This window comes from Acomys minous (assembly GCF_964271855.1).
Source record: "Acomys minous genome assembly, chromosome: 16".
NCBI classification, from domain to species: domain Eukaryota; kingdom Metazoa; phylum Chordata; class Mammalia; order Rodentia; family Muridae; genus Acomys; species Acomys minous.
Window position 1 is genome coordinate 94,483,483 of NC_140498.1, and position 17,926 is coordinate 94,501,408.

The 17,926-nt window shown below is 50.9% G+C and overlaps 1 protein-coding gene across 5 annotated transcripts in view; it reads left to right on the plus strand.

Moving 5' to 3' along the window:
- Positions 1-2,528: 2,528 nt before the first annotated feature.
- The window catches only part of ACACB (acetyl-CoA carboxylase beta), a 106,133-nt gene continuing 90,735 nt past the window's right edge, over positions 2,529-17,926 (plus strand). For 4 of the 5 annotated variants that reach the window (XM_084761393.1, XM_084761395.1, XM_084761396.1 and 1 more), the window contains exon 1: positions 10,813-10,962. The gene's annotated coding sequence lies outside the window, so the exon portion shown is untranslated. Of the gene's footprint in view, positions 2,791-10,812; positions 10,963-17,926 lie in introns of those variants that run through there. The other variant, XM_084761394.1, reaches the window with a different exon arrangement.

The window sequence follows — 17,926 nt, forward strand, 5'->3', positions numbered from 1 at the left end:
CAGCTAAGGCTACACAGAGAAACCCTGTCTCGAAAAACAAAGGTGGATGAAGAGGGCTCAGCAGAGTTTTTAAGCAGACCTGAGTTTGTCCCCACCATGTACATCAGGTGGCTCACAGCTGCACATCACTCCAGCTCCAAGGGACACAGCTGGACTAGGCACCTGTCTTGTGTGGACGAAAGTACATGTAACAGAATGGTTTTTGTTGAGGGATGTGACTAAGTGTAGGTGCCAAGGAACAGTTGACGTTGAGTTGGATTTGGGCAGGCACACCCTCCTGGGCCTGACCTAGTTTGACACCTTGGACCCACGAGGTAGACAGCTTGTTTCTACAGATTGTCCTCAGACCTCCACATGCCCCATGGCATGAGTGCAATTGGTTTACATACCAAGTTCCAGGACAGCTAGGGTGACGCAGACCCTGTCTCAGCAAAGCCAACCAAGTTGAAGCCAGGTGTGGTGACGCTCCTTTAATCCTAGCCCTCGTGAGACAGAGGCAGGCAAATCTCTTAAGTTCCAGGCCAACCTGGAACTCCACCGTATTCACTGTAGCAAGGTGCCAGCTGAATGCAGGGCCCACTCACCGCCAGGCCCAGCCACACCCGCTTTCGGAACTTTGGAATGAGATAAAGGCCACCAGAGCCACCCAGTTGAAGTCAGAGCTTCTTGTCCTCATGTTTGCATGGCACGGGTTTCAGCCACTGGGCCATCTCTAACCCTCTGCCTCAGCCTCACCCCTGCCCAGCACTAGGATTACAGATGTGGGCCGTCACAGCCACTGTTGCGCGGGAGCTGAGCTCTGAGCTCCGTCCTTTGACCTTTCACAGGCAGAGCCCCGTGGCACTTTCATGAATGTGCACGGTATTCCCTGTAGAACACTCTCCATATTAAAATCTGTTGAGGGGCTGGAGAGATGGCTCAGAGGTTAAGGGTACTGACTGCTCTTCTAAAGGTCATGAGTTCAATTCCCAGCAACCACACATTGGCTCACAACCATCTATAATGAAATCTGTATACATAATAAATACATAAATCTTTAAAAAATAAAATCTGTTCAGAGAGAGCTGCGTGTCTATGATAGAGCCAGTTACTTTTGGTTTTTTGTTGTGTTTTGAGACAAGGTCTCAAGGTAGTTCTGGCTGGCCAGGAACTCAGCGTGTAGACCAGGTTTGCCTGAAACTTTGGCAATCCTGCCTCTGTTGGCCTACTGGTGGGTTCACAGGTGTGTGCTACCACACCTGGCAGGAGGCGGTGGCCTCACTGGAATGCCCAGCCAGGTGTGGTGGTCCACATCGGTCACCCAGCACCACAGAGGCAGAGGGAAGAGGATTCTCACAAGTTCCAGGACAGCCGGGCCTGTATGAGTTCCAGTCAGCTTGGGCTACAGTGAGATTCTGTCCCTATCAAACACATCCAAGAGAAAACCACTGAGCTGAGAGCCTAGTGTCGCCATCTCCTCAACCATATGGTGAAATGACAGATGACCACATGCAACCCCAAGGTCATGAGCAGCTGAGCAAGGAGTGAGCTCCATAGTCCTGCCACTCCCTGCAACGCCCTGGGGAGGATGGGGGGGGGGGCTGCGGAGGGTACCAAGGCCTTTAAATGCTAAGAGCTCTGTTGCTCTCCTCACCTCCTACCTGGGAGTGTTTGACGAGGTCATCTGAAGCGGTTTCAGTCACCCATGGCTTTCTAGGAGATGTGCTTTCCAGGGAACCTGTTCAGTCAGGAGATCGCATGAACTCCTTTAACAGTCTGAGAGAGATGCTGGTGTCAGGTGTGCTTAGCGCTGGCTCCACCTTCCATCCCCAAGGGTGTGCTCACTGCTGTGCAGGTGTGCTGTGCAAGGTGTGCTTGCTGCTGTGCAAGGTGAGTTGCCAGTGGCACGGCAACTTGAAGAGGATGTGGGTGACTCGGGAAGTTAGCTTCCTGCTCTCAAGTCCACTGGAGAAAAACCAGAAGCCTAAAGTTTATTCCTTTGGTGAAGTAGTCCAGGCAGGGTAAAAAGGTACTGCAGCAGCCTTCCAGAACCTCCCTGTACGACTCTGTGCCCCTGCTGGCTTTTTGTTGTCACACAGCCGGGAGTTTACAGACCCTGGGGCGGTTCTACCACGGGCTTCCCCTCACGGTGGGCGGGTACGTTTCTGCTTCTCTGCCTGCTGCCAGTTGGGGTTGGGACCTGGAGGTGACCTTTGGCCCACATCTCTCAGAACACCCTGTGGCTGCCGCATGGCCTGGCTCCTTCTGCTTCACTCAGCCCTATACTTAGCCAGCCAATCACGAATAAAGGCAGCCTTGTCCCCCAAGTCCCAAGGTATTAGAATATTCTATGAATAGGGCAAGATTCCCGAGGGCTTCCTTGTTGGGAGGACCTACCCTCCCTGCCTCACTGTGGATTTCCCTAATGACCAGCAGCCTGCCACAGGCCAGAGTGACCTTTCCCCTGTTGCTTATGACACCTTGGGCCTTACATGCCTCCTGTTTAAGTCTCTGGGAATTTTGAAATAAAGCGAGCTGTGGGGTTGAGGAGTGGACCAGTTCCCCGGGCCACCAGCACAGGCCCAGTGGACTGCTGTAGATTGCTTTCCTCCCTGCCTGGGTCCCTGCCGCCACTCAGTGCCTTGAAGGTTAAATGCTCCGGGGGATATTTTTAAACAGCAGGGGCTGGTTAATCTAAAAGTGACATTTACAGACACAGCGGTGAGCTGCCAGCAGCAAGGAGCTTGAAAATGTCACCCTGAACACACAGCTGGGAAGCTATGGGGAAAGCAAAGCCGAAGAGTTAACGAAGTAAGTGCGCCCACCCCTTCCTGGGAAGGGATGGTGTGTGTGTGTGTGTGTGTGTGTGTGTGTGTGTGTGTGTGTGTGTCAACCACTTGCGTTGAGAGTTTTAGGGGACACTGAGGGAGGGAGCTGCTGAGCAGCTGGTTATGCAAACCAGTCTTTGATCCTGTGCCCCCTTGTAGTACATGCCTCTTCCCCATAGTGTTGCCATTACTGTTATTTTAAAATTAAAATAGGCTTACATATTGAGATGGGTGGCCATCTCAACTTGTTCTGGACAGAGTAATGCCTGGGACTCAGAATTATCTTTTGTTGTGTCTTTGGTTAGTGTTTGTTTACCCAGGATGCCCTGGGGCTCCCAAGTCATCCAGGCTGGCTTTGAACTCATGACAGCCCTTCTACCTTTTAAAAACAAACAAACAAACAAACAAGGCTGTGCTTGTCCTTATAAAAGAGTTGTCCCAACCACCTTGTGTGTGTGTGTGTTATTTTTTTTTTGTTTGTGTTTTGTTTTGTTTTGTTTTGTTTATCATGTTTCAGTCCAATGCATCAAGGCATCAAATGTGGTTCTCAGGCTGTCCGGGGATGTGGGCACGCCCGTATTTTGAAATGGAGGTGGCCCTTCCTCCGATAGATTCTTCCCTGTCTCTTGTAACATTGCCTCTGAATTTTGACTGAGAAATTTCACTTCCAGGGTGGGTTTGTGGATCCGTAGTCGGGTGTGGGAGCAGCTCCCTGAAAAGGGCACATTGCTGCCTCCACACTGGCCACTGGGGTGGGGGCTCCCAGCCCTGTGCACATTCAATTCCAGGACTCCAGGGCTCCTGTCACGGAGTGCAGGCTGAGCCTGGGACGCTGAGGGATGGGTCACTGCGTGGCAGGTGTGGGCAGGGCACTCAATGGCCTTGAGATTCTGAGGGCAGGGAGAGGCGACAGGTGCTATATATGCACTTCCCCAGGTCAGAAAGCAAAGCTGCAGAGAATTTCCATGATGGCTTGGGCCAGTGGCAGACGGTAAAGGCCCTCCCCAGGTCCTCCCCTTCTACCCTTCTCCATGGTCTCTAAACCACATCATGCCTGCGTGTGGTTCATGGGGACAGAACAGCCACTCTCTAGGAAAGACCCCTTTAGTCAGCCCATCTTTTTTCCTCTCTCAAACTTTTTTTTTTTTTAACATTTACTTGTTTGCGTAAGTGTGGAACACGTGGAGGTTAGTTGGTCTCCGTCTCCCATCATGTGGATTCTGAGGGATCCAATCAGGTCACCAGTCTTGGCAGCCAGTGCCTTTCTCGCCTGCTAAGCCATCTTGCTGGCCCTCGCTCAATCTTGTGACGTGAAAATAACGTGCCAATAAGAGTGGTATTTAGGATAGTCTTCTCTGTAAAACATCAGTCTGAGGACTGTCAAATCTGGGAAACGCTGTCACCTGACCGGACGGCCTTCCTTATTCTGGTGAAGGACAGCTGGTCGAATTTTTACCCTCCCATGAGGATGGGGGCACTGAGTGAGCAAGGTGGGGCTGGGCTGTGGACCAGGCTGGGACCCACACTGCCCCTGGAGAGCACAGAGCCTTTGTGGCAGGTCCTCTCAGGGTCTTCTCACTGTGGAGCACCCCGAGGGAGGGATCGTCCAGGCAGAGGGGAGGATCGTCTCACAGGAGCGGTTTCGCTGCATGCTTTGCTTGTTTCTGTGCAGGGTCCTGGGAGCCGGGTGTGGTGTGGCTCAGAGCTGTGGGCTCTGTTATGTTTGCTTCAGGGTTCCAGGCTTCCAGCTGAATTGGGGGACAAGAGGACAGAATAGAATTAGATCCACTGCAGGCTGTCGCACTGTGGCACTCCCCTAGCTCTGTCCCAGATCTCCCACTTCCTGGGGACATTGCTACGACATGCAGGCCCGTAATCTGATACCTTAGTTTCTCTATATTCCAAAAGAAAGTAGAAAGCAAAAACCAATACAGGAAAAAATATATTTACAGTTTGGCCAGTCTAGAGACAGAGAAAGTAACTAGCTCCCAGCAGGCCCATGCCAGCCTTGCAGCTGACAGAAGTTACAAGGACTCGTAGATTTTGTTCTAACGCTGTAGCCTGTCTTTTTCTGGGGGCGCAGGGTGGGGGTGGGGGATCCTGGGCTTTATCCCATGCCCACGAGGAACAAGTGTCAAGATCATGGAGGTCAGAGTGTCTGTGGATGTGTAAGGGGGATGAAAGGTGCCAGCGACACCCAAGGCCAGCACTCAGTGTCGTCGCAAGGCCTTAGTACGTCTTGAGTACCTGCTCTGTGCCGCTGAGTCTACTGGATTTGCAGTCTGCAAAGGGAGTTGTTTTTAGAGCTGTGTTTCAAGTGTCTTGGTGGGAAGGGGCTGGGCAGAGGAAGTCAACTGGGGGCTCTTTGTGAAGAAGCCTTATCTGGGAGATCCATAGTGTTGGGATTCAGACCCGGGACAAGCAGCTGAGGTGCCTATTTAACATAGAAAGTGGACCTGGCCTTCAGGTTCTCCGAGCCTCCCTCAGTCCATACCTGAACTTTCCAGCCCAGGGCCAGGGTTTCCTCCCCGCACTGAGGATTTTCACTATGTATTCCCGGCATTTTGATGCTCTCTCTCTCTCTCACTCACACACACACACACACACACACACACACCCCACGTGCTTTCTCTCTCTGCTCTCCCTACCCCAATTTTCTATCTCCCCATATGCATGGTGACTTCCCTGGCCTCTTTCCTTGGGACCAGCTGTCCCCTATAAGCCTGCCTTTATACTTTAATTTGACTTGCTTGAATTGGCTCATTTCATCAGCAGAGAATGGCTACCACATCTATACAGGACAGTAGCTCACATGTCTGCCACCTGGGAGGAGCCATGCCAGCCTGACAGTGTGACACTGATCCCCTGAAACCACAGTGGGAGAAGAGAAATGACTCCTGAAAGCCACTCCGCCCTCCTCGTACACGTCATCACGCACACACACAGATGTCATCACGCACACGCACACGCACAGATGCTTGTGTGGCACTCTGACCTCCTCATGCAAGTAGTCATGTGCACACATGTTTATGTGTTACTCCAACCTCCTCATGCACACAGTCACACTCACACATGCTCGTGTGCCGTTCCCTCATGCACACACACACACACACACACACACACACACACACACACGCTTATGTCTCTCACACACACAACTTTTTTGTGAAAGTCTATTTTCAGAATGCTGAGTCATGGGCAATCATTGTCACTTTCGCTTTTTGGACGGCACTGTGACGTCCTGTCCCTGAAAAGACGCGTGACACCTTGTGACCCACTGCTGTCATTGTCCTTTCTCCCCTCGCGCTGGCATGGGAAGCCTGGGAGTGTCCCTGGCTTTACGCAGGACAAGGTGTGTTAGCTGACCACGTACACTCTGCCCTCCATTTCTTCAAGGGCCTGGTTCCTTTCAGTGGGGAGAGTACTTAGAATCATAATGTGGGGACCAGCCACACCCGTGGATTTCTACTGAGCTTTTTTTTTGAGACAGGGCCTCTCTGTGTAACCCAGGCTGGCCTCTAACTTGCCATCCTCCTGCTTCAGCCTCTGGAGTACTTGGGATCACCACCACACCCGGCATCTGTAGCTTTCTTATGTTATATTTATATATTGTTTTGTCTTATTTTTTTGAGACAGAGTTTCTCTGTGTAGTCCTGGCTGTTGTGGACTCGCTTTGTAGACCAGGCTGGCCTAGAACTCACAGCGATCCGTCCACCTGCCTCTGCCTCCCAAGTGCTGGCATTAAAGGCGTGCGCCACCATGCCCCGGCCTCTTATATTTTTGGCTCCTCTGAGCGTAATGGACCAGACTGGGGTCAGGGAGCTGGGTAATCAGTTTGTGCAACAGCCCAGGGCTCACAACAGCTTGAACTTGATCTCAGGTAATATGCTGAACGTGGTGCCTGGGAAACGGGCGAGCCCAGGTGTCATCAGCCAGCTTTTCTCCCTTGGCCGTCCTTGCGTGCGTGAGAAAAACCAAGTATCAGGAGCTCGGTGAGAACTCAGGATCTCACAGCAGCCAGGGAGCACTTGAAGCCAGCCCCTTCCAGGAGCACCCACAGGACGCGTTTATCTGTGGGGCTCGTGCATGTTTGGTTCGGTTTGGTTAGACAGTCTGGTGTGGCCGAGGCTGGAGTCACACTTGTAGCTGGCATGGGGCTCCGATCTTCTTGCCTTTACATCTGAGGACCAGAAGTGTAGGCTTGTGCCGCAATGCCCAGCTGGGTTCCTGGGTTTTTTGTTTTTTGTTTTTGTTTTTTTATATTTTTTTTCCCCCAGAGCTGAGGACCTACCCAGGGCCTTGAGCTTGCTAGGCAAGCACTCTACCACTGAGCTAAATCCCCAACCCCTTTTTAAAAATATTTTTATTTAATTTTTTAAATTTATGTGCGTTGGTGTGAGGGTGTCAGATCTTGGAGTTACAGACAGTTGTGAGCTGCCATGTGGGTGCTGGGAATTGAACCCAGGACCTTTGGAAGAGCAGACAGTGCTCTTAACCACTGAGCCAACTCAGGTTTTGTTTTGTTTTGTTTTTTATGTTTTTATTAAACAATATTGGGGAGTTTCACACGCCATTCTCTCCCCCTACCTACCCCTCTCTCTTCTGAGTGTGAGTGTGAGTGTGTGTGTGTGTGTGTGTGTGTGTGTGTGTGTGTGTGTGTGTGCAAATCAGAGGACAACCCGGGGTGTCAGTTTTCTCCTTACACCATGTGGCTTCCAGGGATGGGACTCAGGTCACCAGGCTTGCCAGCATGTGCCTGTATCTGCTGAACCATTTCCCCAGACCCTGTGTTTGGGTTTTGACACAGGCAGGACTGGCTTCCTCGGTCCACCCTGCTCCCACATGGGGAAGTGGAGGACAGGTTCCAGCTAGAGTTCTGGGCCGTGGGTCACACTCCACGCAAACACCTAGAGTTTCCACATCACTGACCTTGCCAAGCTGAAATGGCCTTCAGAGATGCTCTCAATGCCCTTGACCTCCATAACCTCCCAGCTCTTCAGAGTCCTGTTACCTGCCTCCCAACAGCCAGGTCGGCACCGGGAAGCGGCAAACGTTAACAGTGCTAAAGCGCTGCCCAGAAGCCAGTGGTGCAGAGCTCTGACCTCAGGGCTTAGACTTAGAGTAGCTTTTTGGTTTTGTCTGGAAAGGGACCCCTGGGAACAGGCTGCTCCTTCTTAGGGAGGCCATGCACTCTGGAGCTCAGCTCCCGCCAACACCGTCACCTCAGCTTCTGAGGCCGGTGGAAAGCCCTGGTCTCCTCTGGGCGGTTACTTCACCGCACACAGGCTACATGTTGTAATCGTCCTGCCCTAGGACCAGCCCGGGGGAGGCCTCGGGCAGATGGGAGAGAAGCCACCTCTTCCACACACTTGGTAGAAGAGGCGCTTTCGCCCACCTGCTGCTGCTAGGTGAAGCAAAGGCGAGACTTCCCACGGCAGCCAGCTCTGCCTTGAGGATCTCACCCAATGAGAGAACTACAGCTGTGGTGGGGTCGCCATGGTCACTCAGGCCAGGCTAAGCAGTTTGCACTCCATCACCCGGCAGGCTGATGAGGCTGCTACTGTTGTCCCTGCTCTGCACACGGGGAAGTTGAGGCTCATGTGAACTGTCAAAGGGTAGCCTTCCGGCTTGACTGAGATTCAGGTGGGCTCGCCTGGCATTGACCGGGTGCCTGATGTGTGCTGGGCACCGTGGCTGTGGTTTTCTGGGCCAACACTCCCACAGTCCCTGCAACGTGCAATCACCTGAGCCGCCGCTGCCGTCTCCTCCTTCTCCTTCTCCTTCTTTTTGGATTTTCTATTTTTATTTATTTTTTATTTATTTTTGTTTTTGTTTTTTTCAAGACAGGGTCTCTCTGTGTAGCCTTGGCTGTCCTGGACCCGCTTTGTAGACCAGGCTGGCCTTGAACTCACAGCGATCCACCTGCCTCTGCCTCCCGAGTGTTGGGATTATAGGCGTGCGCCACCACGCCTGGCTTCTTTTTGGATTTTCGAGACAGGGTTTCTCTATATTATCTTGGCTGTCCTGGACTCACTTTGTAGAGCAGGCTGGCCTCAAACTCACATCGATCCACCTGCTTCTGCCTCCCGAGTGCTGGGATATAAGGCGTGTACCACCACCGCCCGGCTTTAGAGTCTCATCTTTAAAGCAGTATAAGGATCATGCTTTCCAGGGGCTGCAGAGCCGGCTCAGCACGTGCTGCTCTTGTAAAGGACTTTGATCCTCGGCGCCCACTTCCTGCCCCTCACAACTGCCTGTAACTTCAGCTCCTGGGGCATCTGGTGCCCTCTTCTGGTGTCTGCAGGCAAATGCACTCATGTGCTTACGCTCACTCATAAACCACATATAAACATAATTTAAAATTCTTTAATTAGTAAAGAATATCTTTTGAGCTAGATATGATGGCATATGTCTGTAATCTCAGTACTTGGGCGCCTGAGGTGGGAACGCCACCCTTAATTCAAAGCCAGCCTGACTACATTGCCAGACTGTGTCCCAAAAGGAAGGGAAAAAAAGAAAAGACCACATGTGGTAGTATATTTTTTTGATCCCAGAGGCAGATCTCTGTGAGTTCAAAACTAGCCAGTTCTACATATCAAGTTTCAGGCTAGCCAGGGCTACATAATGAAACTCTATTTAAAAAAACAAACAAACATTCTTTCTTTATTTGGGCAGAACACCCCTGCCTCCCTAAAGCCTTTTCCAGGGAAGCCCAAAGTGTGGGCATCTGTGCCTGTTTCTTCAGGTTCCAGGCCCTTAGACAGAACAGATCTGAAGGCCAGCCACAGCTGTGGGAAAACAACAACACACCCAATATGAGCTCCCTTTGAGACAAGGGGTTTCCTTTTCTTTTTTCTTTCTTTCTTTCTTTTTATTTTATTTTATTTTATTTTATTTATTTTTTTGAGACAAGGTTTCTCTGTGTCGCCCTGGCTGTCCTGGACTTGCTTTGTAGACCAGGCTCGTCTCGAACTCACAGAGATCCTCCTGTCTCTGCCTCCCAAGTGCTGGGATTAAAGGAGTGCGCCACCATGCCTGGCATGGGGGTTTTCTTTTTTAACTACGTTATTTTATTTAGTTTGTACATATACGCGTGGGTTTGAGTACACCATTGCATGTGTGTGATAGTCTGACGACCGCGTTTCTGTCCTTGCACCACGTGTGTGCTCACAAGCAAACCTGTCTGCTTCATTCTGTTTGGGAGAGCCGCTAACGTTGACGCTGGAAGCCACTACACAGGCTCTGTTGATTCTCCAGGTAACCCTGCGAGGTGGATGGGGGTGGGGATGGTCCCCTTTTCTTGGTGAGGGAAACTGAGCTTCAGAATGAGGTCAAAATCTGCCCAGGACGATGCTCTCCTGGGAGTCCCAACATCTGCCCCAGGCTCTCTGAGTGCAGGTGGCACGTGGCCTACGTGTGACATTGGGCTTCTGTTTACTCTGGTACAGAACACACTGGACACTGTGTCACCCTGCATCAGGCTGCAAATGGGAAAGAGTTGGCAGAAATACCATGGCCTCTGATATCCTTGACCCCACAGCCAGCCACAGGGGCAGTGCTTCCTACCCTAGTGGCTACAGTTGGCTTCGTGCCACTCTCCTCCTAGCTGGGGAGTCCTTGGCCAACCACTCTCTGTCCCAACACTATCACCTCTTTTTCCACTGTGTCCAGTGTGGCCCATCCCAAGAAGATGCTGAACCTTACCCTCCCCTCCTGGCAGGCGCCTGGGGGCTGAGGACAAGGGCTGCATCCCACCGGAAGCCACCTGTAGGGGCTATGGGAACATTTCACACAGACTCCAGAGAAGCAGACTTAGGCAAGGAAAGTGATTGCGCGAGTGGGAAGTAGGCTGCAGTACGGGAATGTGGCAAGCCAAGGGGGTGGTGGCTCTCTGTGCTGGCCAGATCGTGGCGAGAGCCATGTGAGGACCGAGCTAGGGCTAGAACCACGGTGGCAGGTAAGGGTGTGGCTGCAGGGAATCCCAGCTCCTCTGAGCTTCGGAGCACTGGCCAAGCCCCTCCCCCATGGCCTGATACAGCACACCACAGCCTCCCGCTGAAAGGTGACACTCTGTAGGCTGGGTTCCCTTAGTCACCCTGTGGGCACTTGTGGGACTTTCATGAGAATGGAGCTGGTGGCCACGTCCCCAGTGCCGGTAAGTGGCTCCAAACACTTGGGAGCTGAACTGGGTGGGAGGGAAAAGTCCAAGTATAGACAGGGGCTGCAGGATGCTGACATGCCTCGCTGACTCTCCGAGACCTTTAGTAGACAGGTTGAATGTAATTTTATGTGTGTGTGTGTGGGAAATGCAACCATGTCCTCCACCTGCTGCACTGTGGTGCTGGCCGCTGGCCAGAGCTTGCCGGAGCCCAGCAGCTCCCTGCACTGGTCATGGGAGGCTCCATGGCTTAGGCAGCAGACAGTTGTTGCTTGGGTTTGAATGGCAAGAAATAAAAATAAGCCTGGGGGTGTGGCCTAGTGGTTGAGCATTCTACTCAGTGAGTGCAACATCCTGGGTTTGCATGTAGCCCTGGGGAAACGAGAAAGAAAAGAAATTAAATAAAACGATCTTTGACTAGCATCCAGTTTGGGGGTCAGCTGGGTCAGTTCATGGGAAAAGGACCACCTGGGCTCACTAGGAAGCCTCCTCTAGTCTCTGCTGCTCAGAGTGTTGCCCAGCTGGTCTGAGCAGCAAAGGTGAGCTGTGGGTCTGCCGGCCCTTCTTAAAGGCACACATCCAGATGTGGCGTCTCAGCACAGTGGAGTGCTGGGTATATGGGGATTATTGGTGTCCATGTGTTGAAAAGGGAAGGTGTGGTTGTTGGGCCGGGATTTGAGCCAGGCTGACTGACCGAGCTTTTCGGAGCCATATGTGTCCAAACCTCAGCGGAAGTCAGGTAAGAGCAGGCTGCTGCACAGCGCTGCTCTGAGGAGGGTTGCGGGGTGGGGAGCAGGCGGGACAGGGGTGGGGGCAAAAGCGGACCTGAAGGTCCTCTGCAGGCACAAGCGTGTGTAGATTGAGTGTGTGCTCAGATGCCGTTCTAAGGACAACTGCAGGGCAACGAGGGGACTCTGCATTTTGTAGAGGGGGAGTAGGCCCAGCATGGGTTGTTGTTGGCAGCATTCTCAGTCACTTTGCCACTTGAACTTGCTTGGAAATCTTCTGTCCTGGAAATCTATGGGTCCTAAGCTATTGATGATGATGATGATGATGATGATATTATAATAATAATAATAATAATAATAATAATAATAATAATAATAATAATAATAATAATAATAATAATAAAAAAAAAATAAAAATAATAAAACATGTGTATGTGGTGGTGCATACCTGCACACCTTAATCCCAGCATTTGGGAGGCAGAGGCAGGTTTATCTCTGTGAGTTTGAAGCCAGCCTGGTCTACATTGTGAGACCCTGTCTTTAAGGAAATAAATTAGGGCTGGAGAGATGGCTCAGCGGTTAAGAGCATTGGCTGTTCTTCCAAAGGTCCTGAGTTCAATTCCCAGCAACCACATGGTGGCTCACAGCCATCTATAATGAGATTTGATGCCCTCTTCTGGTGGGCAGGTGTGCATGCAGGCAGAGCACTGAATACATAATAAATAAATCTTTAAAATAAATAAATAAATAAATAAATAAAAGACCTTGAATATTTCCATGTGGCAACCCTAGCAAAGCTCGGCATTAGAATCACTGTTTCTTATCAGAATAGGATTTATAGCATAGAGTGAGGGAGCTCAGTCCCGGGAATGTCTGGTTACTCTGTTCATTAGAGTTTCCAGGTTTGAGTGTGGCAGCGCCCCTCCCCCCTCCCCCCTCCCCTCCCCCCCTATTTGCCAAGCAGCTTTGTGTCTGCCCCTTCTCAGCTCACCTGCCAGTGCATCTGTGTTATCTATGTTAGCTTTTCCTTCTGTTGTAACAAAGTACCTGACACTAGATACTTTATGTTAAAAAAAAAGAAAGAAAAAAAAATTTAAAAAAGAAAAGAAAAAGTTTCTTTAACTCCAAGTTCTGAAGATCTGAGAGTAAGATCCTTAGACCCGGGGGCTGGAGAGATGGCTCAGTGGTTAAGAGCGCCGCCTGCACTTCCAAAGGTCCTGAGTTCAATTCCCAGCAACCACATGGTGGCTCACAACCATCTATAATGTGATCTGATGCCCTCTTCTGCAGCTAGAGCACTCATATACAATAAATAAATAAATTTAAAAAAAAAGAAAAAAGAAAAAGATCCCTAGACCCAAGTTTCTGTTTGGCTCTGCTAAAGGCCTTCTAGTGACATCATAATATGGTAGATGGCATCCTGATGGGAATACATGAATATGGTGAGACAGGAGGCCAGAGGGATGGAGCAGCAGGCCCACTCTTTTTATGGCAACTCATTCCTGCATAGACCTGTCACCTGGAGGCCAGCGCTAGTCCCTTCTGTAGTGGCTGTGGCTGTGTCTCCATATGGACTCACTTGCACTGGCTATACCTCCCTCTTAAATGTTCCTGCAGTCACCAACATCATCCCCGCTGGGGACAAGATCCCGGCACATGACGCTTTGGGGTCCAGCATAGCCACAGTCCCAGGCTACGGTCTGTTCTCCTAGGCAGCCAGACTTTTCTAAAGCAGGTGCCACGGAGTTTGCACAACACAAAGCTTACACCACCTCCGGGGCTTCCCAGCGGGAACTGGCACAAACAAAGCACCATCAGGTCACCTAAGTTTTGCTCCCTCCAAGCGTTTTTATTTGCATCCTTCTCTCTCCTCAGCAATGATTTAAATACGTTTATATGCTTTATTATTTTTTGGTTTTTCTTTTCCTTTTTTCTTTTGTTTTTTTGAGACAGGGTTTTTCTGTGTAGTCCTAGCTGTCCTGGACTCGCTTTGTAGACCAGGCTGGCCTCCAACTCACAGCGATCCGCCTGCCTCTGCCTCCCGAGTGCTGGGATTAAAGGCACCTGGCATGCTTTTTATTTCTAACTTTGCATTATTTCATATGTACACATGTGGAACTTGCCAGACATTGGCCTTCCCTGCGTCATGGCCTCTGGCTAACTTCCTGCAAAGCTGTGGTGGTGACACTCCCTTGGCTCCCAAGTGCACTTGCGAAACTGGACCTCTGAAATGCAAAGGTCCATCTTGGTTCATGCGATTGCTTGGTGCTCAGTTCGTGCCTGGGTTCCTTCCTTCCTTCATTCACTCATTCATTCATTCAGTGCCATTATTAAACACCTACTGTATGTTTACTACCGGGCCAGGCACAGGGATCCTAAGTATCTCTGGGTCACTTAGCTGTCAGGAAAGATGGAGACAGGGGGTGTGAGACAGGAGTGGCCTCTCAGCAGAAGCCAAGTGTGTCCCACCCTCCTGCCTGAGGGACCTGTTGAGCCTCTGAGGTTGCCAGGGTCACTCCTGCAACCTTCTGGCATTGCTATCTGTCAATGAACTCAGGACAATCCTTTTTCCTTAGGGCTTGAGTGGGGCAACAGTTTCAGAATGGTGACCTTTCTTGCTGATGATTGATTGTCCTTTTGTGACAATTTACCAAGGGCAAGAGAGATAATGTTAGCAGTAAACTCCAGCCAGGCATGATGACATATGCCTTTAATCACAGCGCTTGGGAGGCAGAGGCAGGCAGATCTCTGCGAGTTCGAGGCCAGACTGGTCTACAGAGTGAGTCCAGGACAGCCAGGACTACACAGAGAGACCCTGTCAACCTGTCAAATACACACACACACACACAGACAGACAAGACAGACACACACACACATGCACACACAAACAGACAGACAAGACAGACACACACACATACACACACACACACACACACAAACAGACAGACAAGACAGACACACACACACATGCACACACAGACAGACAAGACAGATACACACACATATACACAGACAGACAGACACACACACACAAACAGACAGACAAGACAGACACATACACACATGCACACACAGACAGACAAGACAGACACACACACACATACACACATAGACAGACACACACACAGACAGACAAGACAGACACACACATGCACACACAGACAGACATGACAGACACACACATACACACACATACAGACACACACACAGACAGACAAGACAGACACACACACACACACATGCACACACAGACACACACACAGACAGACAGACAGACAGACACATACACACAGAAAGACAGACATGCACATACATACATACGTACAGACAATACAGACACGCGCACACACATGCACATACAGACAGACAGATAGACAGACAGGCAGACAGACACATACACACATACACACACACACACACACACACACACACACACACACGTCTGGCCTCAGAAGTTTCCTGTTCAACACCCAGAAGCAGGAGAGAGCCAGGCACAGTGTGGCACACGTGTTAGAAAGGCGGATACTCACCCCCGGGTGGTTTTTGATCCCCATGACACACATCTTAGTTTCTGGAGACATTTTTGAATACTTAAAATGCACATTTATGGCTTTATGTATTCGTGTGTGTAGGCGCGTGCGTGTCACAGCACTTGTGTGGAGGTCAGAGGACAAGTTGTGGGCGTCAGTTCTCTTCCTCTACCATGTGGGCCCCCGGGGACTGAACTCAGGTCATCTCAGGCTTGGCAGCAGCTGACCTTAGCTGTGGAATCATCTTATTGGTCTTGGAGTCGTTTTTTGGTTGTCACAACTGACTGTCACGTGTTGGGCAGACCAGGGGCGTGTACTGTAAAGCACAGGGCAGTCCTAGGTGACATGCCCCACACACTAGTCTCTAATCTCAACGGTCGATGGCACTGGGACTGAGACTCCCAGGGAGTGGGGTGGGATGGGCTTGGCATCAGGACGCCACCTGGAGAGCTGCTAGTGACACAGGTGCCTGGTTTTTAGTTTTTTGTTTTTTTAACTTCTCCTGAGAGCAGCCATTTATTTATATATTTGGGACAGAGTCCCAAGTGGCCTAATTTCCAGGTCACTATAGCTGAGCGTGACCTTGAACTCCTCCTCCTTCTGCCCTCACCTCCCCTTACTGGCAAGGTGGGCATGCACCTCCAGGCCTGGCACTGTGTTCTCTTTTTGTTTTTGTTATACAAGGTTCTCTCTATTTGGTCCTAGCTGACCTGGACCAGGCTGGCCTCGAACTCACAGAGACCCACCTGCCTCTACATGTGCCACCACCACTTACACACTGAGTTCTTCGAAAGACCCACTCCGCACTGTCTTCCTCGGCGTTTGCTCTGTGTTAAACTCCCAGCAGCAGTGGGCCATGCACCCTCCCCCACGCTCATTTGTGTGTTTGTTTTTGCCCCGGTAGCTTTCCATTGCTATAAGGAACCAACCGAGGCAAGTGTAAAAAGAAAGGTTGGTTTGGGCTGAACACATCCGGAGGTTCCAGTTGAACATCAAGTGTCGCCACTGCTTTAGGCCTTAATGTTTGCCTGCTGTTTTAGGGGAGGGATATAACGGGCCTCCTGCTGTGTCACTGGGCCACATTCCCAGCCCACTGTTGGCCTCTGATGAGGTGGAGCACCATAGCCGGAGCACATGGAGCAGGCAGTGGAGCACACGCTGCTGCTCAGCTCAGCCAGGGGAAAAAAATAGAGAAAGTGCTGCCTTTTGAGGGCATGCCCTGGGGACCCAGGGACTCCCCCTGGGCCCTGCCTTCCAATGATGCTATATACTCTGAGGAGCACCACATTGGGGACCTGCAGGGACCACCCATCAAAACTAGTGCATGAGCTCTTGTGTGCTTCCCTACCTTTCTGTCTCTAGCTCTCTGTCTCTCTTTACTTGCTTTGTAGACCAGGCTGTCCTCGAACTCACAGCAATCTGTCTGCCTCTGCCTCCCTGAGTGCTGGGATTAAAGGTGTGTGCCACTGCACCTGGCTTAAACTATTTTTTTTATTACTTAATGTTTTTAAATGTGTGGGTATTTAGTCTGTCTGTATGTCTATACACCACATGAGTGCCTGGTGCTCACACAGGCCAGAAAAGGGTGTCGGGTCCCCTGGAATTGGAGTTATAGACGGTTTGTGAGCAGCCACGTTGGGGCTGGGAATTGATTCTGAGTTTTCTAGAACAGCTGTCAGGGCTCTTAACTTCTAAGCCATCTCTTCTGCACCCGCTGTGGTTATATTTGATGTGTGTGTGTGTGTGTGTGTGTGTGTGTGTGTGTGTGTGCATGCAGTGCTTTTGGTGGCCAGCAGGGGTGTTGGGTTCTCTGGAGTGGGACTTACCAGCTGTTGTGATTTGCTTCATACCGGTGCTGAGACCTGAACTTGGGTTTCCTGTAAGAACAGCATGGTGGTTTGAGTGGCTATGGCCCCCATAGACTCACATATTTAGCTATTTGGCTCTCAGTTTTGGATGGTTGAGGAAGGATTAGAAAGCATGGCCTTCTTGGAGGTGATGTCACTGCAGGTGGACTTTGGAGTTTCCGAAGCCCGTCCAGGCCCTATCTACCTCTCTCAGTCTCCAAAAGCTCTCAGCCCCTGCTGCAGCGCCACACCTTACTCCCTGCTGCCAGGCTTCCTGCTGTGATAGACCCACCCCTCTGAAACTGTAAGCAGGCCCTCAATTAAATGCTTTGTTTTGTTTTGTTTTTCAAGACAGGGTTTACTGCATAATAGAGCCCTGCCTGTGCGGGACTCACTGTGTAGACCAGGCTGGCCTTGAACTCACAGAGATCCACCTGCCTCTGCCTCTCAGTGCTGAGATTAAAGGTGTGCGCCACCACCGCCTGGCAAGTGCTTGCTTTCATGCCTTTTTTTGTGGGATCTGCTCACAGCAATAGAACACTGACTGGGGCTGAAGGTGCTTAGCGGCTAAGCCAGCTCTCCAGAACAAGGTCCTGCGCTCACTGGCCCTTTGTGTGTCTCCCTCGGGAAGCGGGGAGCGTCTCACGGCCCACTATCAGTTGTAGTATCTTCTTTGTTGTTGAGTTGTAAATTATATATTCTTGACACTCATCCTCATCAGGATGCCGCCTCGAACCCACAGTCCTTGAGGCAGGGGAGCCAGCACAATGAGTAAAATATTTGTCATGCAAGTGTGAGGGCTTGCACCTCAGCAGTCACATAAACAAGCCCGGTTGCCATGGCGCCCGCCTTAACT